A 24,747-nucleotide genomic window follows, 5' to 3' on the forward strand; every position below is an offset into this window, starting at 1 on the left:
CCCCCGGCCAGGCCAGTGGTGGGGGTGGAGGGCTGAGGTCACTGTTGCCGTGGTGACAAAACAGGAAGACACAACAGCTGGCGGTGTGGGGGCTCCTGGGGGCTGCCCCCCCGACTGGGCCCTAGCGCAGTCTCCAGGCGAGGCCCGGGAAGGCCGTTGCCATGGTAACCCGTCTGTTTAGCGTCTGTTTAGGACGGAGCCCCCAGCCGGGGTCCCTACCCCAGTCTCACCTCACTCAATTCTCTCTCTCTCTTCCGGCCCCCTCCCCTCCCCGCCTGCTCCAGCCCCGCTCTTCCAGAACGGATGAAATCTTGACCATCTGGGTGGCGGCGGGTTCGGACACCAGGCCTCTCAGTATAATGGGATCTGTGGGCTCGGGTCTCTGTCTCCTGGGTCTTCGAAAGGGGAAATAGTTGAGGCTTCCGATCCCTAGGCTTTAAGGGGTTTCTGGGCTGAGGTCCCCGACTCCTGGGTCCCCAAATCCTCATTTATACTGGGACTCCCGGTGTTATGGATTGGTGGGCGGGACTCCTGGGTCCCAGATGTCACAGTCGATGCGGGCGGGGGAGGGGCTATTGATAGCAAAACGCCTGGATCTAGGGCGGTGGGAGTCGGAGGCACGGACTCCCAGGTTCCAAATGACGCCTAGGCTGGGGGCCCAGATTCTTGGCGCAAAAAGCAATCAAAGCTCAGACTCCTGGGTTTTCATCTGCTCAGATGTGGTTGCAAGCCGAGACTCCTAGGTCTGGAACGGAGAGATATTTTTGGCCTGCATTCCTGGCTCCCGGATAGAGGGAAGGGCTCAGGAGCTCCATGAGGACCGGGCTGGGGGGCAGGGGGCGTCAGATTCCTGGTTTCTGCAAAAAGGGAGGGGCCCGAAGAGCTGGTCTGCCCGAGGCCCAGAACAGGGAGGGGCTGCGGGGTCCTTTCTTAGGGCAGCTCTGGGGCCCCGAAACCGAGTGACGGAATCAAGAAGCAAGGGGAAGGTCGGGATGCCTGCCCGGGGTAGGGGCGGAGACCGGGACGCCTGGGTCCCTCCCTGCTGGCCCTGCTCACTCACCGCGCTCTGCAGTCGTCCCTGGCGCGGCCTTGCTCGCGGCTGCCTCTGGGCGGGGCCTGGTGGCGGCTGCGGACGCTCCACGACACGGAGCTAACGGGGCGCTCGTGCCGCTGGGTGCCTTCCAGGACGACTAAGGAGGCTTTGAGACCCGGCCCTAGGGTGGGAGCCGCGCGAGCCGCGGCGAGGTAGGGTGGTCGGAAGAGGTCGGGGAGCCTGTCTAGCAGGCTGCGTGCCCTACGGAGGTGGGAGGGGCTGGGGGCCTAGGAGCAGTGAGCGCGGCAGTATGGGGGGGGGTTGGGATGGGGGGAGGGATGAGCGTGCCTGCCCACTTTTGTGCCCCCGCAAAGGGGATAGGCACAGACCCTTTCTGTCATTCTGTGCTCTGCGTAGGGCAGGGGTCTACATGAGCCGGGCATCCGGCCCTGCTGAAGGAGTCAGGACATGGTGCAAGCTGGAGGTTCTCCAGCGTGGTCCCCAGGTTCCACTCACACACCTCCTTGGCCCCCAGAGCAGAGGCATCTCTCTCCCGCTTTCTGCCCCAATCAGGCATCCTCTTAGCCTGACCCCATAGTGGCACTCCTGAGATACCCCAAAGAGTCCAGGGGTGGCCTCCACTCACACAATTTACTATGTTGTGCTCTCTGGTGGAAGTGTTTTCCTTTAGGCATGAAAACCCCCAAACAGCAGAGTTCAGGGTAACAGGAAGAGGAAGCAAACATTGAAAGAATGAGTCACCGGGTGCGGTGTTGGCAAGTGATACCTTAGGGTTCCTGGGTGTGTGTAATCTGGCACGGTGCATGTGCCCCTGGTTCGGGGAGTCTGCCCCCCCTGTAGGACAGCACCCGACACCGAGGATGTTGTCTCCAACCTGACACTGTCATCTCAAATCTCAAACAGGCTATACTTTTGTTTTATGAAGCTTGCTGCTTTGGGGTGATGGGGTACATGGGCCTGCCCCCCGACTTCCTAATAAATGGAATTCCTTGATCAGAAGCAATATTGTGTGGGTCAACATGACAGTGAATAGGGCCATTCAGCGGGTACACAGATGCTGCTGTTGGCGGGAGTGGGTAAGGCAAGGAAAGCAAATAACAACGCAGATTTAATTATCCCAGGGAGGAAAAAGTCATTGCTCAATTCATGATGGAGGGAGCCCAACATAATTCTCAGGTGGCCAGGTATTTGGCTGGTCTCCCTAGGAACCCTACCATGCCGGGGGCTCAGCACTGCTCAAGAAAGCACTTTACTTAGTATTACTGATTTCTTACAAAGGATACAACTCCAGAATAGCCAAACAGAAGAGACACATAGGGCAAAATATGGAAGGAGAAATGCCGAGCTTCCGTGTGGAAATGCCACCTCCCAGCACCCTGATGCATTTACCAACCTGGAAGGTCTCTGAGCCCTGTTGTTTAGGAATTTTATGGAAGTTCCGTTACATGGGATGGTTGATTAAATCATTGGCTATCCAGTCAAGCTCAGTCTCCTCCAGGGAGGAGGAAAATTCCAACCTTCCAATTGCAGGATTGGTTGCTCTGGCAGTCAGCCCCCATCCTGAGCCACTTAGGGGCTCACCAAGACTCGGCTCATTAGCATCAACTCAGGTACGGCTGAAAGGGGCTTATATTGAATAAAAGATTCTCCTCTCAGCCCTACTACTCAGGCATTACAAGGGTTTTAGGGAGCTCTGTTATATCGATATCGTACGGGTCTTTCCATACTTACTCCACGTCCGTCTGGAACTTGCATTCATTCATCCACAAATATTTACGAGTGCCTCCTATGTGAGCACAAAAAAGGAACACCTCCTGCCATGGAGATTTTATCTCATTGGTTAGCGGCAAAGGTTCGAGATGTGGTAACTTCATCCGGATGGGATATTCTCACTGTCCTCAGACCCCCTGACTCAGTAACTTCCTTGAGGCGACAGACTCCCTGTTTTTTTTTTTTTAAAGATTTTATTTATTTATTCGACAGAGAGAGAGACAGCCAGCGAGAGAGGGAACACAAGCAGGGGGAGTGGGAGAGGAAGAAGCAGGCTCCTAGCGGAAGAGCCTGACGTGGGGCTCGATCCCAGAACTCCGGGATCACGCCCTGAGCCAAAGGCAGACGCTTAACCGCTGTGCCACCCAGGTGCCCCCAGACTCCCTGGTTTGTATGGTGTTTATCTCCCACGCGCTGGCATGTGTGTGTTGGTGTATCTATGTGCTCCGTCCTGCTTCTCAGGTCTTACCAGCATTATGTCATATATGAGGTCCAAGTATCTTAAAGAACAGTCAGAGAATTAGTGTAGCCCCAGGCGAAGGTGTGATGGTCTTGTGACTCAGCGGTGTTAGTTTCCTAGGGCTGCGGTAACGATCCTCATGGTCCTAGTGACTCAGAACACAGACGTGTATTCTCTCGAAGTCCTGGAGGCCAGAAGTCTGAAATCGAGTTATCAGCAGGGCCTCACTTGCTCTGAAGGCTCTAAGGGCTCTGTGCTTCTTCCAGCTTCTTGTAACTGTGGGTTCCTTGTCCTACGGCCTCAGCACTCCAGGGTCTACCCCCTGTTGTTATGCACCTTCTCTTCTCCTCTTGGGTCTGTCTCAGACATTCCAACCCCATCTTATTAGGATATTAGGACATTGACCATTGGATTTAGGGCCCGCCTGGATAACCCAGGATGACCTCCTCTCTACAAGACCCCTACGTTCATCATGTCAGCACAGACTCTTCTCCCAAGTAAGGCAGCATTTGTAAGTTCTAGAGATTTGGGTGTGGGCATATCTCCGGGACTACTATTTAGCCATGACAGCATCCCTAATAAAGCAAACTGTACCTAGTTCCTCTGTCTGTTGTGATGGAGATAAATGGATTGGCCGTCCCAGATGCCAAGGGCTGCGTTGATTTCATCCAGCAGGGAGGTCGCAGCAGGAATACTAGCTGCAGTCGAAGTCACCTGCTGGTGTCCCGTATGTCCGGCAGTGAACCTCGCGGACGTGCGTAAGGACGAGGAGCTTTCGAGTCCTGTGTGTCCAGGTCTCAGTGTTCCCCACGAAGGCTGGGTTTCTTGAGCTGATGGAAACCCACGACTCTAGCACCATACAGGAGGGAAACTCCTAGATCCTGGCTCTCCCAGTCACTACCACCCTGCTCCAGTTCCTTGCTCAAGTCCTCAGAAACCCTTGCTTTATGTCCTTTGGACGGGTTCCACAATCAGCAAGTCCAATTTCTCTATCAAAGCAGCTGCTTCTTTTTTTTTAAAGTAGGCTCTATGCCCAGTGTGGTTCTTGAACTCACAACCTTGAGATCGAGAGTCACATGAGGCAGTCAGGCACCCCAAAGCAACTTCTTTAAGTCTTCTTCTCTTGCCTTTAATGAAACAAATACACCCCTGGGGCTCCTGGGTGGTCAGTCTGTTAAGCATCTGCCTTCGGCTCAGGTCATGATCTCTAAAGAGCTTCCCAACTGATGTGCCATGAGCAGGTCACAGGTGGGCTGGGGGACATTGATTTCCTCAGCCCTCAGAGTGGGCTGGTTGCCTCTGTCTGTGGCCGGCTTTTCTGTTTACCTCAGTGAGCTGTAAAAACATCATCGTGTTTCTATCTGCCCCATGATGGGAAGGCGTTTGGGAGGCACTTAGAGGAGATGTGGCCTTGATGGTGCTGTCCCCTCCAACCATCTGCTCGGTTTTCCACGCCCCCCTGACCTCAACCACTCCTTCTTCCACTTGCTTTCTCAGCAGCCCCCACCATGACCTTTTCTTAACTTGCTAGGAACCCTCATCCACCCACCCTCTCTTTCCTTTGGGTATGATTCCAGGGTCCATCATTTCCATAATACTCTCGCCATGGTAGGCATCTAACATTCCTTTGCTGTTCAGTCTTTGTTTTGTTGGTTTATTTATTTATTTATTTTAGAGAGGTGGGGAGGGGCAGACGGAGAGGGAGAGAGAATCTCAAGCAGACTCCCCACTGAGTTCAGAGCCCCACACCAGGCTTGATCCCACGACCCTGAGACCATGACCTGAGCTGGATGCTTAACGGACTGAGCCACCCAGGTGCCCCTGCCCTTCTGGCTTTGCAAGGCCCCAGTCTTGGAGAAGAAATAGCCCATCGATCAGATTTTGTTTTGTTTTTCCGACCTTGTCCCTAAGCAATTGAGCGTTACTGAAGAAAGTCACCTTACAGGGAGGGCAGAATGGTTCCACCGTGACTACGTGATGGCGGAACTCCACGGGCTTTCAACATTGCCCACAGTCCCACTGCTATCACCTGGTCAACTCATTCTCGTTTCCATGGTGACAAGTGCACTATTTTTATCCTCTTCAATCTCCCACACACTTTCTGCCTCCAGTCCCCCACCCCCACTCTCCGCCTATGACCTGCCTCCATTATTTGAGAGATGATAGAAAACAGGCTGGGAAGTCCCTCAATCTCCTAAAACCATAGACCTGATTCTATTTCCAGGACTGCCTTCCTCTAACAAGTACACAGTTGTTCTTTTTACCTCATGCCAATCCTTCTTAGCTCTGTGGTTTCTAAACACATCCTTCTCATACTCTTGCGATTGCTATGAACTGTTCTTCCTCTTTTTGGATAGTCAGTATCTCCCACTCAAAGAATCTTTCACTGACTTTTCAAGAAATGACAGTTCTTCTTAATTGTGGTAAAAAGACACATAACATAAAATTCACCTTTTAGACCATCTTTAAGCGCACAGTTCAATGGCACTGGGTATAGCCACGCTGTGACCGTGTGAAGACACAGGAATAGATGGTGGTCTACAAGCCAAGGAGAGGAACCTCAGAAAAAACCAACCCTGACGACACATTGATCTGGGGTTTCTAACTTGCACAACTGCAAGAAAATAAATTTCTGTTTATTTCTGTAAATTCTGTAAATTTCTGTGTCACGCAGTCCGTGGTGCTTTCTTATGGAACCCCCTAGCAAACGAATACAGTTTCCTACCACTTTGAACAATTTTGTTTGTTTGTTTGTTTTTCAGTTTTTACCTTTCTGATCTCTCAAGTAACTCATGCTGTTGGTATCTCCTTCCAGCCTGAAACACTGTGCTCTAGGATTACGTGGCACACCATTCTCCTGGTTTTCCTTTTGCTTCTTTGGGCTCCTTTTCTTTCTTTCTTTTTTTTTTTTTAAAGATTTTATTTATTTATTTGACAGAGAGAGACAGCCAGTGAGGGAGGGAACACAAACAGGGGGAATGGGAGAGGAAGAAGCAGGCTTCCAGCGGAGAAGCCTGATATGGGGCTCGATCCCGGAACGCCGGGATCACGCCCTGAGCCGAAGGCAGACGCTTAATGACTGCGCCACCCAGGCGCCCCTGGGCTCCTTTTCTGACTCCTTTGCAAGTTCATGCTCCTTTGAAAACTGGAGTTCCTCAAAACTCTTCCGGAGCCCCTGCTCTTCTCATGACCCACTCTTGCTAGGCGTTCACGCGACTTTGGGTGGCACCATTGGGTAAACAACCCACGTACTAGTGAAGATGCTAGTTCTGCAAAAGCAAAATGTCAGTGGCTGAAACCAGGGCTGACCAATAAAAATGATAACATGAGCCATGTGTGCAATTGTAAATTTTCTAGTAGCCACATTAAAATGAAGTAGAAGGGAAGGGTTAATTTTACCAACAGATTTTATTTAATCCGATACATCAAAAATTTCAATGTATGACACTAGCCACATTTCCAATGTTCAATGGCCCCCTGTGGCCAATGGCTGCCATATCAGACAATGCAGCCCTAGGCAAGACAGTGACACATTCCTCTCTTGTAGCAGTCCAAGAGTTAGCAACCCAAGTTTGATATGATACCTCCACCGTCTCAAGGAACCATTCTCCTTTGTTACTCTGTCATCTCAACAAGGGCTTCGGTCTGGGATCCAGATCATACCACTCTGTTGGCATTGCCTCCAGCAGGAAGAGGGGAAGGGGGAGAGGTTGGCATCCTTCTCTCTTTTCGAGGGTGTAATCCTGAAATTGCACACATCCCATTGTCCAGAACTTAGCTGCATGACCACGCAGAGCTGTAAGGGAGACTGGGGGATCTCGTCTTCAGCTGCGGACACGTATGTCCAGATAAACCTTCTAGTACAGAGGAAAGCAACTGGGGGAAACTACTGGATAGGAACAGACTACAGCTCCCAGGAGTAGACCGCAACCCAGATCTCTCCGCTGCGCTCCAGAGATGTGTCTCCAGGGGCCCGCTGTGCCTCCACTCGAATGACACAAAAGTCCAAACTCTACACATCTACAATGATCAGAAGACCTTTCCTTCAAAACCTTGTCACTCCCAGTGCAGCACATACCACCCGTGAGCATCGCCAGCCCTCATGCAGTTGCAAAAGCCAGAATCCTGAGTCATCGCCGAGCATCTCCTCTCCTACATCCAGGGCACCCCCAAGTCCTGTTGTGTTTGCTTCCTGTATCTCCCCTCAGATTCATCGAGTTCTGTACATGTCTGTACTCGTCACGTATTGCTGGATAATGCATTTCCCCAGAACCCAGTGTTTTGTTTTAGTCTTTTTTTTTTTTTTTCTGGAGAGAGAAAGCAGGGGAGGGGCAGAGGGAGAGGAGAGAGAGAATCTTAAACAGATTCCATGCCCAGCGTGGAGCCCGACTTGGGGCTCCATCCCAGGACCCTGAGATCATGACCTGAGCCAAAGTCAAGAGTTAGATCTTCACCGACTGAGCCACCCAGGCGCCCCAAAACTCAGTGTTTTAAAGGAAGGAAATTCAGATGCCTGCTATAGCACACATGAGCCTGGAGGCCCTTATGCTGCTTGAACTAAGCCAGACACAAAAGCACAGATACTGTGTGATTCCACTTACATATGAGAGGCCTCCGGTAGTCAAACGCATGGGTACAGAAAGCAGAGTGGTAATTACCACGGGCTAGAGGCGGGGAGGCATGGGAATTAGTGTTTAAGGATCCAGAGTTTTAGTCTGGGATGTTGAAAAGTTCTGGAAATGTGTAGTGGTGAAGGTTGCATTGTACAACCGTGAGAATTCAGGGCGCCGGGCGGGCTCAGCTGGAAGAGCATTTGACTCTTGATCTCAGGGTTGTGAGTTTGAGCCCCGTGCTGGGTGTAGAAATTACTTAAATTAACTTAAAAAAAAAAAAAGACTTACTTATGAAGCCAAATACTTGAGTGAGTGTGGTGTTGGCACAAAGCTAGATGAATAAGACAATGGAACAGACTGGAACGTCCAGAATAGAACAGAAGAAAATGGAAAAAAAGGAAGCACTCTGAACCTCCTTTTTTTTTTTTTAAAAGGAATGCTTGAGTATTGCAGATTTGTAAGAAATCTATATTTAGTCTCTCCGATGACCAAATATATATTTCTCCTATCATCCACAGTTCCTGATCACCGCTCCTGAAGCCCTTGGGATTCCCTGTGATAAGGATGATAAATGTATCTTTTGTGGTGTTAAGGTGATTTTTGGACTCTACCCAAGGGCGGGGGCTGGTGGCGGGGAGGACCAGCCACGTGGTTAGAGGGTTGGAACTTTCACTCCCCCTGACCTCTGGGCGAGGAGAGGCTGCAGGTGGAATCAGCCAGGGGCCAATGAGTCAGTCCATCGTGCCTATGTAACGAAGCCTCCGTGAGCCCCGAGAGGACTGGCTGGATTCAGAGATCTTCTGGCTTGGTGAAGGTGGGGCGGGTCCCGGGAGAGTGGCCATCCGGACAGTGGCACAGAAGCCCCACGCCCTTTCCCCACACCTCACCCTATGCATTTCTTCCATCTAGCTATTGAGAAATATCCTTTTTCATACCCTTTAAACCTAAGTGGTCCCCTGAGTGCTGTGAGCTGCTCTAGCAATTTAAAAGAACCTAAGGGGGGCACCTGGGTGGCTCAGTCCTTAAGCGTCTGCTTTCGGCTCTGGTCATGATCCCAGGGTCCTGGGATCAAGTGCCGCACGGGGCTCCCCGCTCAGTGGGGAGCCTGCTTCTCCCTCTGCCTGCCGCTCTGCCCACTTGTGCTGTCTGTCAAATAAATAAATAAATAAAATCTATAAAAAATAAATAAATGAACCTGAAGAGAAGGTTGTTAGACCCTCCAATCCATAGCCATTGGCCAGAAGCACAGACCACAGGTTGGCCGGTTGCGGCTGGCATCCGATGTGGGGGTGGGGCAGTCTTGGTAGAACTGAGCCTTTAATCTGGGGGGTTTGGTGCTATCTCTGGGTACATAATGTAGAATTGATTTGAATTCTTGGACACTAGCTGGTGTCCAGGAAATACTTGTTGTGGGGTAGGGGGAACCCCTCCCACGTTGGAATGGGTCTCCAGGAACCCTAAAAGGGTTGGTGTCAGTGGAAGGATGGTAAATAGGATTACCCAAATATCAGTAGAATGGATTTTTGCAAGGTCCCCACTTGCTGGACTGGACTGGCCTGCAGCAATCCTCAAGAGTGACTCAGTCCCTAATGTTCTCCAGGCCTCACGATGACCAGGAAAACCACCCTCAGAAGTACCTCTCCAGAGATCTCAGTATCTCTAGTCCTTAGACCATCTAGCACCAAAGCCTACAAAGGAATTTCTGCTTTCCTCAAGAACAGCACCGTCCAATAGAAATATAACGTGAACCACGAACGTAATCTTTACTCTTACATCTTAAAAAGTAAAAAGAGACAGGCAAGTTAACTTTAATAACATATTATATATAACCCAAATTATTGGTGAGATGTTTCATATCTTTCTTTTTTTCTTAAGTAATCTCTATACCCAATATGGGGCTCGAACTCACAACCCCGAGATAAGAGTCTCACACTGTACCGACTGAGCCAGCCAGGCACTCCTACATCACTTTTTTGAAAAGATTTCTCAATAAGACCTAGCTGTTGGCCATGGTAAGGAAGCTGGCCTGTACTCCCTTCAAAATTCAGAGCCTATTTTGCATTTTTTAAAAAGATTATTTATTTATTTGAGAGAGAGAGAGCATGAGCAGTGGGGAGGAGGGAGAAGCAAACTCCTCGCTGAGCAGGGAGCCTGACGTGGGGCTCGATCCCAGGACCCTGGGATCATGACTGAGCAGAACCCCCCAGGTGCCCCGCTATTTTGCATTTAGAGTGCATCTCAATCTGGACGCTAAATTTTCAAGGGAAAATGCTTCATCTGTAGGTAGAATTCATATAATAGCTGAAAAAGTAAATCCCTACGCCCCAGTTGTCCAAACACACTTACAAGTTATCTAACTGAATCAAGTATCAGCTTTTAGATTAAATTAAACATCAGTAAAATGCTCAATCCTGTCCTTTAGCCCCACCGGCCCCAGGTCCAGACGCTCGGCGTGGCTACCATATTGGATAGCTCGTCCTTAAAGTGTTACTTCCTTACGCTCAGAGGGGAACTCTCCGTGATTTCGCAGTGTGCCAGCCTAAACCAGCAAACGGATCGCGGCAGTATTTTTAAAAAATAATATTTTGTGACCCAGCTGAGTTTACTCTCAAAATGCAATAGATAATGGCTACATATGGAAACGGCTCATATTCAGAAACCGTTGATGAGATCGCAGAGCCAGGTAGGAAGAAAGTCATATGACGATCCCATATATGCGAAAAGAGCATTTGGCAAAATGGAATATCTGTTAGTGCTTAAAACAACAATAACACTGAATAAATAGGACGTTATAGTTGCCAGAGCTGCTGGACTCCAGTGGCCCTCCAAGGCTGCCGCTCTGTGAAGGGGTTTCCAGGGTCCCTGGTGTCAGGGAGGGTGTCTACGGCCCCTACTTCTCACAGTGCTCTTTGCAGGACGTCAGCACGTATAAATGCTGTAGACAGCGCCAGCTATTTTGGGGGCTTCCCGGTATCTAGACTCCCTTCTTCTTATTTTGGAGGTAGTTCCTCACTGTGGGTACTGTGGTGGGGGCTGGAGCCAGACCTGCCTTCCTCCTATCCCTGGGAAGTAGGGGTAATGGAATGCTTCCTCCTGGGACTCTGATTAGGCAGGAAGGAGGCTAGGACGTGGGGAAATTCAGAGTGCAGGGGGAAGCGGGAAGGCTTCGTTCATTGGTCAAGCGTGGACAGGAGGGAGTGTCCCGTGGAGCCAGTTGTGGCCGTGGCAGCTTCCCAGCTGGCTGTGGCTTCACATGACTTTAGGGACACTCTGCTGGTCTGTTCTTGGCTTGCCACCAAATTCCCAAGCTGGGTTGTCTAGCCTTCCCATGCATAATGTGAATTACTCGGGGTCCCTCCCATATATGCCTCCTCTGCTTCTCAGGCCCAGGAGAAATGTCATTTGCAAACCAGGACCTCAGTAGGTAGGAGCTCTCGATGCCACTGCTACCCTGGAGGAGACCCCCAGGAATTCCCCTTCGTGGGATCTGAAAGGAGATGTCATGGCCATGAGACGATTTTCCTTTTCCTCCATAATGCAGATTGGATTAACAGATGGTGACTTTCATCCTCCTTAAGTAAAACAGACTGGAGTCTTCTGTTTTGAAGATGTAGGCTGCATTTGGGGCGGGGTGGGGGGAGGTGAGGAAGGAAATCTAGTTGATTTGTAAAACTCCCCTGCTAAATGTTCTTATCGGATGGGAAACAAATCAAGTCCCCAGCTCTAGGGGACTGGATAAGCAAACCGTGGTACCTCCAGGTAATGCAACAACGTGCATATCTTTAGAAAAATAAATCAATCAAGGAATTAGAAGAGCTCTGTTTACCTAAATGGAAAATTTTCCGCGGTATGGACTTAATGAAGAAGGCAAGATGCAGAATGATATAACATGATTTAACCTTTTGTGTGAGAATATTTAAAATTAGACTAGGTCTATTTGCTGATTTTTTTAAAAGATTTTATTTATTTATTTGACAGAGAGAGAGTGAGCACGCACAAGTAGGAGGAGTGGCAGAGGGAGAAGCAGGCTTCCTGCTGAGCAGGGAACCGGATGCGGGGCTTGATCCCAGGACCCTGGGATCATGACCTGAGCTGAAGGCAGATGCTTAACCAACTGAGCCACCCAGGCACCCCTATTTGCTGATGTTTGTTTAAACACTGCGAGGATACACAAGAGACCCCTAAAAGTGGTGGCCTGCAAGGGCGGGCAGAAAGTGAGTTGTGGGGTACGGAGTTGGAAATGGAACTTCCTTGTGTGTATGGATACATTTTAAATTTTAAACATATTAACCGATTATTTCCGGTTATATCAAAGCGTAGATTATATGACTCAATGCACATGAAATGCTTAGAAGGATGGCTCCCATTGGTAGACGCTAATTATGGTGCAATACAGAACATATCCTAATATTGTATAAAATACGCTGTGGAAAGTTCTGGAAGGATACAAAAGAAATCAGGTCGGACCAGAGGGACAGGAGAACAGGGCAACCGGCAGGCGGGCACGGGCGAGAGACTTGTTTTTCACTCTCCACCCCTTTTCTGTATTATCTGAATTCCCTGCCGGGGTAAATACATTACCAAGTCAAAAACGTGTAAGTACGCATGCATGCATTTTAACGGGCTATTTTTAATCTGCCAGGCAAGGCGCCTTATGATGATAAATGAATACAGATGCCTTTTCCTTATTGAGCTCCCTTTCTCCGATTAAAATAGTGGGGATCAAACCGCAGTTGGAAGGCTTGGAGGCCAAGGCGGATTTATCCCAGTGTCTGTGATCTGCAGGCATGAGACACACCCCACACCTGCTGTGGGGTCCCAGGGCTCTGTGAGCCAAGCTGTGGCCGAGAGGCTGGGGTCACCCCCACCAAGACGGCCACCTGGCCCCATTAAGCTCTGCATGCCCTCGGTGGGGGGGGGCGTGGGGCCCGGAGTCAGTAAAAATTACTCATCTCGGTCACCTAGGGCTGAACCTTGGCTTCCCCCCTTAGTGGTCTCTCTTTCTAATTCTGTAGTTAAAAGGCGCAGTTCAGTGAAAACTCACAAAAACAACTCCAGATGGCCTGCAGGGCCGGGTGCTGCGGGCGCGTTGTGGCTGGCTGCCCTCTAGGGGACTGTGAGGGTGGAATGCATTCATCCTGGGTTTGGAAGAGTCACCTTTTCCTTCTCGCTCCTTCCAAATGAAGGCACCGCCCTGTGGAGCACAAGGCCCAGGGTAAGTGAACAAGACACGAGCTCCGCACTGCTCTGTGCACAGTCGAGGGAGAGACCGTGCATATGAAACACAGACGCAGGTCGCCTCTGCGAATCAACGACATAAAGTATGTGGAGGATATTGGGCTCCGTTTTAGACAGAGTGGTCAGAGAAGGGCCTCGTGAGGGGGTGACACGGGAGCTCAGGGCTGCAGGACCGGGAGAAGCTGCCTCCCAAGGAGTCCGAGGAAGGAGGCACATTCCAGAGCAGGTGCAGATGCCCTGAGGGGGAGGGAAGAGCAGGAAGGTGTGGTGGCTGAGTCCAGAGCCGGGAGGGGCGGGTGGGAGGCAGGCCGCTAATGGGGTATTCTCACGAAGACAGACGCACGCATGGATGAAACAGAGACACACATGGAAAGTCACTTGGGGCACCTGGGCGGCTCAGTCGTTGAAGCATGAGCCTTCAGCTCAGGTCATGATCCTGGGGTCCTGGGATCGAGCCCCGCGTGGGGCTCCCTGCTCGGCGGGGAGCCTGCTTCTCCCTCTGCCTGCCACTCCCCCTGCTTGTGCTCTTTCTTGTACAAATGAATAAATAAAATCTTAGGGAAAAAAAAGAAAGCCACTTGACTTACGAACAAACATACATGTGCGCTGCAAAAAGGAGGGGTTTTTTCTTTTCTTTCTTTTTTTTTTTTTTTTTTGAGTCTTGCTGAACCAATGCCCTTGAACAGGTTCAGACCAAGTCTCCCCAAAAGTGTGCCACTTTGGCTTGTGGGTTATTCTGAGCTGACGGCAATCGAGAGACCCTGCAAGCTCAAGAGAAATTCTGCCTTTCCCTTCACTACCTAGAAGATTCTAAATTGGGGGTCTTTCCAGAATTAGAGCTATTCCCAGAGATAAGGTTTATCTGAGTGGCCATCTATACGGCAGGGCAAACATCCACTCACCAAACCTGTGTTCTTACTGTCCTGCTCCCCTTTGGAGCCCCAGCCCCAGCCCACTCCTTAGCTCAGGACGCACGGATTCCTCATCCTGCCTCCCTGTCTTGGACCCTCTCGTGCATGCGGGGAGCCTGTATGTGCAAAATTAAATTCGATTTTACCCTTTGAATCTGTCTTGTGTCAGTTTAATTCTTAGACCAGCCAGAGAAACCTTCGAAGGGTAGAGGAGAATTTACCCTCCCAAACAACCCCCACCCACACCATACCCTCGAATAAATTTCCAGATGGTTCTGAGCTAACTGTGAACTATAAAATAGTAAGTATTCAAGAATAAGACATCAGAGGGGCTCCTGGCTGGCTCAGTCAGAGGAGCATGCAACTCCTGATCTCAGGGGTGTGAGTTCGAGCCCCTTCTTGGGTGTGGAGATAAATAAATAAACTTAAAAAAAAAAAAGATTAAGACATCAGACAGGATCTTTGGGATATTGGGATTGACAGAGATTTTTTTTTTTTTTAAGATTTTAGTTTATTTATTCAACAGAGAGAGAGACAGCCAGCGAGAGAGGGAACACAAGCAGGGGGAGTGGGAGAGGAAGAAGCAGGCTCATAGCGGAAGAGCCTGATGTGGGGCTCGATCCCATAACGCCAGGATCACGCCCTGAGCTGAAGGCAGACGCTTAACCGCTGTGCCACCCAGGCGCCCCTGACAGAGATTTCTTAACAGGATACAGGGCATTGTGTACACACAGGAAGGTTGAACTATCGTGAAACAGAAATTTTGTTGCTGTAGACTGAACGTCTGGGCTCCCCACCCCCACCCCCATATACCAAAATCCCCCATGTGATGGTTTGGGGAAGTTTAGATCATGAGGTTGGAGCCCTCGAGAATGGGACTGATGCCCTTATAAGAGAAACCCCAGAGATCCCCTCGCCCCTTCCTCCGTGTGAGGACACAGGGAAAAGACAGACAGCCCTCTGCGAGCCAGGAAGCGAGCCTCGCCAGATGCAGAATCAGCCAGCACCTTGATCTCCGGCTTCTCACCCCCAAAAGTGTGACAAGTAAATGTAGGCTGTTGGTAAGCCACCTGGTCCATGGTATTTTGTTACAGGGGCCTGAATGGACTAAGACACCCACTCATCAAAAGCTACCTTTGACAGGCGCCTGGGTGGCTCAGTCGGTTAAGTGTCTTCAGCTCAGATCATGACCCCAGGATCCCGGGATCGAGTCCACATCGGGCTCTCTGATCATCGGGGAGTAGCGGGGAGTCTGCTTCTCCCTCTACCCGGCTCCCTTGCTCAGGATCTCTCTCTCTCTCAAATAAATAAATAAAATCCTTAAAAAAGAGAAAGAAAAGCTCCCTTTGATTAGGGTCTGGCCCCCAGAGTGTCCCGCACCCCCACATCGCCCGTCCACACTCGAGCGGTTTTCAGATATGTCCCCGTACCGGGCACCTTTGGAGTCAGGAACCACAAAACTCTATCGCGTAACTGGAGGAGAATTTAACAACAGGCAAAGGTGTGGGGGTGTGGAAGTGGAGGCAGCAGGCCCCAAATGGAGTCACTCGTGCTAAAACCCCACATCAGCGAACCAAGACTTAACACCAAACCTAAATGCACTTCCAGCCCCTGAGAAGGTGACTGTTGATCAGTCAACTTGGAATTATCTGGTAGGCACCTGTGTAGACGGGATGGGTCCCTCAGTTTCCCTCAGGAGGGTGACCTTGCTTAAAACAATGCATTCTTTGCTAATAATTTACTTTTTTCTGCCTTTAAAAACCTATCCTTTTCTGGGGCACCTAGGTGGCTCAGCCGGTGAAGCATCTGCCTTCACCTTGGGCCTGGGGTCCCGGGATGGAGCCTTGCATTGGGTTCCCCGCTCTGCGGGGAGCCTGCTTCTCCCTTTCCCTCTCCTGCTCCCCCTGCTCGCGCTCTCTCGCTCTGTCAAATAAATAAAGAAAATCTTTAAAAAATAGCAAATTTACTCAGTTGAACTTTTGTTTCTATTTCTTAAATTCTTTTTTAAGTAATCTCTACATCCACCATGGGGTTTGAACTCATGACCCTGAGATCAAGAGATATGTTCTACCAACTGCGCCAGCCAGCTGACCCTACTCAGTTGAGCGAATGTTATTTAACTGGATAGAGCATAGGAAAATCTCCAGGATCTATTTTCTAGTAAGATAAGCAAGGACAGACTAGGATTACGTCATCAGTTGTGTGAGGAAAGGTTTAAAAATGGGAATATATTTTCCTATCTTCCGAGTTTTGCATAAATACTGGAGGGTTGCATAAGAAACTCATCAACGTGCTGGCCTGTAAGGGAAGGACGCCTGACAAGTGTTTCGCTGTGACAGCACGGGTAAGACCTTTTGATGTGTACCTTTTGCATTATCGGGATTTCTTAAACCCATAAACGTGTTTCCCATTTCACACTTAAGTATTAATTATGAAGCTCAAATCAAGGAGAGCATTTAGAACGGTGCCTCCACATTGGGACATCTTGCTACTTGCTAAGCATTAAATACATTCTTGTATATGCAGTGAATTTCTGGAGAGGATAACGAAGTGGTAAGAGGGGAGGGGGATTGAGAAACTGGAAAATGGGGATAGGTGGGGAACTTATTTGACTTAAAAATTTATTTTTATTGAGATATAACTGACGTAGAACATTGTGTAAGTTTAAGGTGTGCACCCTGTTGATTTGATTGGTCAATTTTTGTTTTTGTTTTAAGTACAACATGAGCTTGAAATCATGATCCTGAGATCAAGACCTAAGCTGAGGTCAAGAGTCTGATGCTAAACCCACTGAGTCACCCAGGCGCCCCTGATACATTTATATATTGCAATATTATCACCTGACTCGATACGTTTATATATTGCAATATTATCACCTGACTCGATACATTTATATATTGCAATATTATCACCTGACTCGATACATTTATATATTGCAATATTATCACCTGACTCGATACATTTATATATTGCAATATTATCACCTGATTTGATACATTTATATATTGCGATATTGTCACTGTAGTATTAGCTAGCATCTCCATCATCTCATACACTTACCATTTCACTATAGTGAGAATAATTAAGATCTAGTCTCTTAGCAACTCTGAAGTTCATATGTGATCAGGAATTATAATCACAATGCTGTGGGTTATATCTCCAGGACTTATCTACTAGTTGCAAGTTTGTACCCTTTGGCCAACATCTCCCCACTTTTCCCACCCCTAGTAACCGCCATTCTACTCTGAGTTTCTAGGAGGACAGCTTTTTTAGATGCCACATGTAAGTGATATCATACGGTATTTGTCTTTTCTCTGGCTTATCTCACCTTGCGTAATGCCCTCCAGGTCCATGCATGTTGTTGCAATCTTCTGTTCTCACATGTTGACCATCTTGTCCTTTGTACAAAAGTACTTTGCAGTTTACCATGCAAAGGATTACTGAGTCAAAGCTGGGCACGGAATAGAATCTGGCCAACAGGGAGCCTTATGCTGGAGAAGGAGTGCTTCTGGAAGGAGGCTACAGTGGGCTTGCAGCTGGGGAGAAGACACCTGGCTCACGGCAAAGGCAAAGAGACTGAGAAATAGTAGCAGCTGATCTGTCTCCAGACAGGCGGCTGGAAGCAAGGCCAGATGTTGACCCCAAGGGTCCATGATCTCCAGCCTGGGGCTCCGCCCCGGGAATCTATTGCTGGTACCCTGTGTTCTGTGAGTCAGGCTGTGGCCGCCCCAGCAGACTGGGAGCTCTTCCAGGGCTGGCACGAGGGTCCAAGGAGGTTTCCAGAACCATGCCTCATTTCGCAGATAAACTTAGGCCTGGAGAGTGAGAGACCGGGCTGGCTCTGGGGCTCTCTCGCCTCCTGAGATCTCCCGCTCTATCCTTAGACAGGAGTCTGGGGTGGGGCGTTTCAGAAAAGCGACTGTGTGAATCTGGGTCCCGTGAGGGCTCCTGCTTGCTGAGATCTTGCTCTAGGAACCGTGATGCGGAAGTGCATTTATCTGAGATATTGACGAAGATGACAAAGGTTCTTTTATTCTTTCCTTCTGCAAGAATCGGTTGGCTGCGTAGGACGGGGCAGATGGCCGTGGATGAGACAGACGTGGCCCATCCAGGGCACATATACCGGGGAGAGAGGCAGACCATACAGACGGCAGAGACGTGGATCGGATCCTTTCAAACACAAAAGGTGCAGTGTGAGGGTGCACAGGGGTCCTGACCCAGTGTGAAATGCCACTCAGAGCTGGCGACCTGTGAGCTGGAACTGAGGGATTAGGAGAAGCCAGCCAGGTAGGGAGGGGAAGAGAGGGAGCCTGGACATTTCGGGCACGGGGAGGCATCAGCTTCAAGACCCTGCATAAACGGGGTGTGATCGCCTTTAGGCTACTGCAGTGCGGGATGGAGATGGCCACCAGGAGGCAGGAAATGAAGCCACGGAGGTGAGCGGGAGCCGGTCGTGGAAGGTGTTTTAGGCCATGATAGGGACTCTGGCTTTTGTTCAAAGTGCAAAAGGAAGCAATTAGAGGCTTTTAAAGCTGCAAATGACATAATCTGATTTCTGTGCTTAAAACCATCTTGCTGGGTGAGAAAAGCCAGCAAAGCGGCTGCAGTAGAGACAAGAAGTGAAGTGAGGAGGCCAGAGCAGGCAGGCGCCCGGGGAAAGGTGCCAGCGTGGTCGCTGCGTGGCCGCAGGGGCCACGCCCCCCCCCCGCCCCCACAGTATTAACAGAGAGCACTGTGCCCCATTGCAGGCCCTGCAGGTGAGGCTGTGAGGTCCTCACTGGTCGGACACTACGGAGAAACAGACAACAGCACCTGATAGGAGGGAGCAGGTGCGGCTCGGCTCCCGGTTAGGTGATCAGGGAAGGCCTCTGTGCCTGGGGCCTGAATGCCTCGGAGCAGAGCATTCCTGGGAGTGGGAAGAGCACGCTCAAGTGTGTGGGGAGGGGTTTGCTTGTTCTAAAATGAGTCAAAACGGGGCGCCTGGCTGGCTCAGCAGGTGAAGCGTCTGCCTTCGGTTCAGGTCATGATCTCAGGGTCCTGGAATCAAGCCCCACCTTGGCTCCCTGCTCAGCAGGGGAGTCTGCTTCTCCCTCTCCCTCTGCTGCTCCCCCTGCTTGTGCTGTCTCTGTCTCTGTCTCAAATCAATAAATACAATCTTTAAGAAAGTAAAATGAATGGTGTGGTCAGGGGAGAGTGGGGTCTGAGAATGAGCAGAGTTTGAGGGAGATACAGCTGAAAGACAGGTCCTCAGGGAGTTTTGGGGGGCTGTCTGTGGGGAGAGACACACACACACACTCAAGGACAGATAGTCTTATCAGAGGGAGTGAGTATTAGGATTAAAGATTCACTCCATAAGGACACACCCACCCAGAGATTGTGGGTGAGATAATCAGGGGGACCCCCTAGCTGCAGGTAATGCTGACTCAGTGTTTTGATGACCGCGAGGCATCCATTCACGACAAGGTAGCCCAGTCATCCAGCTGGGCACACAGGGCCACGTCGCTGGGAGAGGCTGTGCACGCCAAAATGCATGGCCCTCCCCTGTTCATCGGCCATTTCTCAGGGGCTGAGTTTGCCACAAGCAGCCTTGGCAGGTGGGGGGCCGTCTCCTCAGGGGACAAAGAGCAGAGGACTGCTCTACGAGAGGCGGGCCCCCAAGCTAGCTTTCTGCAGCTTCGATGCATATCCCTGCAAGTGCAGAGCCCCTCTGCGGCCCAGACGGGATATGGGGGACCCGGAGAGCCGGCACAAATGTGGGGCTCCTACTGCCTGCTGTGTGGTGAGAAGAAACCGTGTATGAGTCAGGAGCACAAGTGTTCTGCCAGCATCCTTGAAACAGGGACAAGATAACGCATGAGTGTGGAAGGATTACAAAATCGCAGACCTTGACAAACACGTCCTTGAGGAACGAACTGCCAATCCCTCCAGTCTCCGAGGCTCCCCAGGGGGGAGGTGGGCTCAGATGGGGCTGTGGTCATGCTTCCCATTCAGAGTTAGGCGCTCAGTCTCTTAAAGGATTTGGAAGAATGCCTGGAACATAGTAAAAAGGTTAAGAGAAAGGAGCTATTCTTGGAATTATTAAACGGTTGTTATGAAGGCACGACAGACACACAGTTTAAGAGGAGGCAGGGCTCATCTGGGGATATTCTGGGAAGCAAATGAATCCATCCAGGGGATCTGGGCTACAGTTCTATGGGAAGCAGATGAATGCACATGGGAGTTGGCCTCCCTGGCTTGGAAGAGTTGCTCCTCCAGTAGTCATAGCTGATAGGATGATGACAAGCATGGTTATTTGTGCTTTTATATATATATATTAAATTATGTATGCATTTACATATATATAACTTATATATAAAATTATGGAGGCTGGTAAGTCCCAATATCTACATCCAGCAAACTGGAGGCCCAGGAGAGCCGCTGAGGTGGTGCTGGTCTGAAGGTTGACAGGCTCGAGACCCAGAAAGAGCCAAAGGCAAGAAAGAAAAATGAATTTCCCAGTCCCAAAGCAGTCAGGCAGAAAGAATTTTTTTGTTCTAGTCAAGTCTTCGACTGATTAGAGGCGGCCCACCCACATTACAGAGGGCCATCTGCTTAACTCAGTGTACTGATTCCGAGGTTAATCTCCTCCAGGATCACCCTCGCAGACATGCCTGGAATCATGCTTGACCAAACACCTGGGAACCTCGTGGTCCAGTCAGGCTGACACATAAAGGTAACGTTAACCTACAAGACGTTATTGGGAACCTCAGAGGAGGTAGTTCTGCTTCTGAGGGGTCCGCGACACACGTCTTTGGAAGTGTGCAGGGAGAGGCTGAAGAGCATCATGGTTAGGAGCGAGGGCACTGGTGAGACCGCCAAGCTTCCAACCCTGGCTCCACCATTTAAAGGTGAAATGCCTGTTATATACCTTCTTACAAAGATGGTTGCAGACAATTCCTCCCAGATCTGTGGGAGCCTGTGGCTCGTCCATTGGGAGGCGGGATGTGGCCCGATGACTTGCCTGGGCCGACAGAACATGCTGGGAGTGGCAGTGGGTGCCTTCTCAGCCTAGACAGCACGAGACTTTGCAACTTCTGACTTCGGTGTGTTGGAAGCCAGTCACCAGGTAAGAAGCCCTGGGCTAGACTAGGATGAGCGTGCTGGAGAAGGACCCCGGTGCTCCCGTCGTTCCCACCAAGGCTCCAGGCATTCGAGTGACGCCATCTTGGATTCTCCAGCTCAGCTTAGCCACCAACTGCACGCAGCTTCACAAGGGCCTCTAGTGGGCACCACACCGAGCCCAAGAACCAGGCAGCCGAGAGCCCAGCCCACCCCGGCAACCGTGGGAAGTAAGAAATCATTATTGTTTTAAGCTATTCCAATTTTGAGAAGTCTGTTGCACAGCAACAGATGACTAGCAGATTACTTCAGCTCTCTGTGATAACACATACCTCAGATTAAATTATTTAATGCATGGAAAGGATTTGGATCAACTCCTAACAGTCAGTGCTCAATAAATGTTACCCCTTATGGTTACTCAAGCTTGATGAACAGGAGACATGCCAGGCAAGGACAGTCTCTATCAGAAGCATGTTTCTGGCTGGCCCCTTGGGGCTTATTAATTCTCTGCAAATAAGAAATACGGATGATAAGCCCTATCCTTTATCAAAATTATCATGGAAACCAGAGGCCCTGAGTCTCAACATGCAGTTACTGAGAAAAACCATCAGACAATTTTAATTAAAAAAATTTTTTTTAAAGATTTTATTTATTTATTTGAGAACAAGAGGGAGAGAGCACACATAAACGGGGGTGGGGGGGAGAGGGAGAAGCAGGCTCCCTCATGAGCAAGGAGCCCCATGCGGGGCTTGATCCCAGGACGCTGGGATCATGACCCGAGCCAAGGGCAGATGCTTCACCAACTGAGCCACCCAGGAGCCGCCCCCCCTTTTTAAGATTTTACTTCTTTATGTAATCTCTACTCCCAACGTGGGGCTCACACTCACAACCCTGAGATCAAGAGTCACGTGCTCCTCGGACTGAGTCAGCCAGGCTCCCTCAGACAATCTTTAAGAAGCGGTTGACAGGGGCTCCTGGGTGGCTCAGTTGTTAAGGGTCTACCTTCAGCTCGGGTCGTGGTCCTGGAATCGAGCCCCGCATCGGGCTCCCTCCTCAGCGGGGCGTCTGCTTCCCCCTCTCCCACTCCCCCCTCTTGTGTTCCCTCTCTCGCTGCCTCTCTCTCTGTCAAATAAATAAAATCTTAAAAAAAAAAGAAAAGAAAAGAAAAAAGAAGTGGTTGACAGAAGTGAGCGAGCCCACATAACTGGGTTAGTCATTAACCTTTGTGTAAATGGCTCAGAAAAAAGTGAGCAAACATTGACATACCAAATGTCTTAAAATTAGAGTCCAAATTATATTTATTCCATAGCTCGCCATCATAAAAGACAGTACTTGAATAACATTCATAGGTTTTTAAAAATAGTCCTGAAGGTCATCACCTTGAAACCTCGAAACTGTGACTGTTGGTGATGGACAGTTACATTTGTTGAAACGTTTGTTGTGAAATATTCTGCTGATCTGAAGCTGTGAACCAAGTTTATAAAAGGGAGTTTGCTTGACGCACTTGTGATGATTACAGATGGCGGCTACATTTGCGGTGGGCGCAGCGTACTGGATACGCTTGTGGACTCACTGTTGAACTCCTGAAACTACAGTAACGTTGTGTAACTACACTTCTGTTCAGGGGCCCCCCCGGATGGCAGTCCGTTAAGCACCTGACTCTTCATTTCCGCTCAGGTCATGAGGTCATGATCTCAGGGTCATGAGATTGAGCCCCGCATAGGCTCTGGGCTCTGGGAATCCTCTGCTTGAGGATTCTCTCTCCTTCTGCCCCTCCCCCAGCCCCATCCCCACCCTCTCTCTCCTAAAAAAAAAAGCCCAAATAAAAAGTATACTTCAATTTTTAAAAAATGAAAAAACAAACAAACCCACAGAAACTTGGGATAATTAACCACTGGCTATGACCTTGCTGATACAGTTTTTAAATATCTTAACCCATAGATAATATTGGGGAGGAAAACTTCTCCTCTATCCTTCCAAGGCTGGTCTGAGAATTAAACCCACGTGAGACAGATTAGCAGGAGAAAATCACATTTGCTTTTGTAGGTGTGAGGGTCCAAGACAGGGAGGCAGGATGAGGAATCCGTGCGTCCTGAGCTAAGGAGTAGGCTGGGGCTGGGGCTCCAAAGGGGAGCAGGACAGTAAGAACACAGGTTTGGTGAGTAGATGTTTGCCCTGCCTTACAGATGGCCACTCAGATAAAACTTCTCTCTGGGAATAGCTCTAATTCTGGAAAGACCCCCAATTCAGAGTCTTCTAGGTAGTGAATGGAGGGGCAGAAGTTTCTTGTTAGCCTGCAGGGTCTCTCGATTGCCTTCAGCTCAGAATAACCCACATGCCAAAGTGGCACATTTTGGGGAGACTGTTCTGAAGCCCCTCAGGAAGGTACAGACAGGGGTTTCCCGCTGGCTCGCGGGAGATCTCAGGGTCATGACTGTGAGCCCCACGTTCAGCATGGAGATTGCTTTTTTAAAAAGCTAACAAACTTAAACTAGCCTCGGGGCTCCTGGCTGGCTCGGTCTGAAGGGCATCACACGACTCGATCTCTCTGGGTCGTGAGTTCAAGCTCCACATTGGGCGTAGAGATTACTTGAATAAATAAAACTTAAAAAAAAAAAGATTGCAGAGATTATTTTTAGAACTCGGAACAATGTTATTCCTACTTGCAAAGTTATACTGTGCATAAAATAAATAAATGATCTTAACAGATGCAGTTTAGAACAATGGGACTCAACGGGAGGCAGGTTTGCCCCGTTTTAAAGGTTTGGGGGCGCCTGGGTGGCTCAGGTAAGCATCTGACACTTGATTTCGGCCCAGGTCGTGATCTCAGGGTGGTGACAGTGGGCTCTGTGCTCAGCGGAGGGTCTGCTTGAGACTGTCTCCCTCTGCCCCTCCCGCTGCACTCTCTCTCTTTTTCAAAATAAATAAATAAATCATAAAAAAAAAGGGAAAAGAAACATCGCAAATAAATAAATAAATAAATAAATAAATAAATAAATAGGGGCACCCCGGGGGCTCAGATGGTTAAGCATCTGCCTTCGGCTCAGGTCATGACCCGGGGCTGCTGGGATGGAGCCCCACATCAGCTGTCTGCTGAGTGGGGAGCCTGCTTCTCCCTCTGCCTGCCGCTCCCCCTGCTTGTGCTCTCTCTCTCTCTCTCTCCCTCTCCCTCTGTCAAATAAATAAATAAAATCTTTAAAAACAATAATAAATAAACAAGTAAATAAAATGGAGGTTTTACATAGGATTTCACTCATAAAACAAATGAGCAAAGGGAAAAGAGAGACAAACCAAGAAACAGACTGTTCCGGGAGCATGCTCACCGATGGTCGTCAGAGGGGAGGCGGGGGAGGCAGGAGGGGACCAGGTGATGGGGACTGAGGAGGGCACGCGTGAGATGCGCCCCGGGTGCTGTATGCGAGGGTTGAATCACTATATTGTGCACCTGAAACCAATATGACACTGTTGACTAACTGGGGTTTAAAGAAAAACTTTTTAAAAAGTAGAGGTGTTATTAATCTTCAGGTATGGTGAGGCCAACAGATCCGGACGAGTGTTTGCCATTGAAAACGTAGTTTAAGGGGTGCCTGGGTGGCTCAGTGG

At 49.6% G+C, this 24,747-nt stretch overlaps 1 long non-coding RNA gene across 3 annotated transcripts in view; it reads left to right on the top strand.

Annotated features, from left to right (window-relative positions):
- The window catches only part of LOC103672890, a 22,508-nt gene extending 3,419 nt beyond the window's left edge, over positions 1–19,089 (top strand). Inside the window, exons 2-5 of one of the 3 annotated variants that reach the window (XR_571266.2) lie at positions 8,416–8,470; positions 16,295–16,390; positions 18,097–18,232; positions 18,795–19,089. This is a non-coding gene — a long non-coding RNA (uncharacterized LOC103672890). The other 2 variants (XR_571265.2, XR_005835731.1) reach the window with 2 other exon arrangements.
- The last annotated feature ends 5,658 nt before the right edge of the window (positions 19,090–24,747 follow it).

This window comes from Ursus maritimus, unplaced genomic scaffold, assembly GCF_017311325.1.
Source record: "Ursus maritimus isolate PB19 unplaced genomic scaffold, ASM1731132v1 scaffold_19, whole genome shotgun sequence".
In the NCBI taxonomy this organism is placed as follows: Eukaryota; Metazoa; Chordata; class Mammalia; order Carnivora; family Ursidae; genus Ursus; species Ursus maritimus.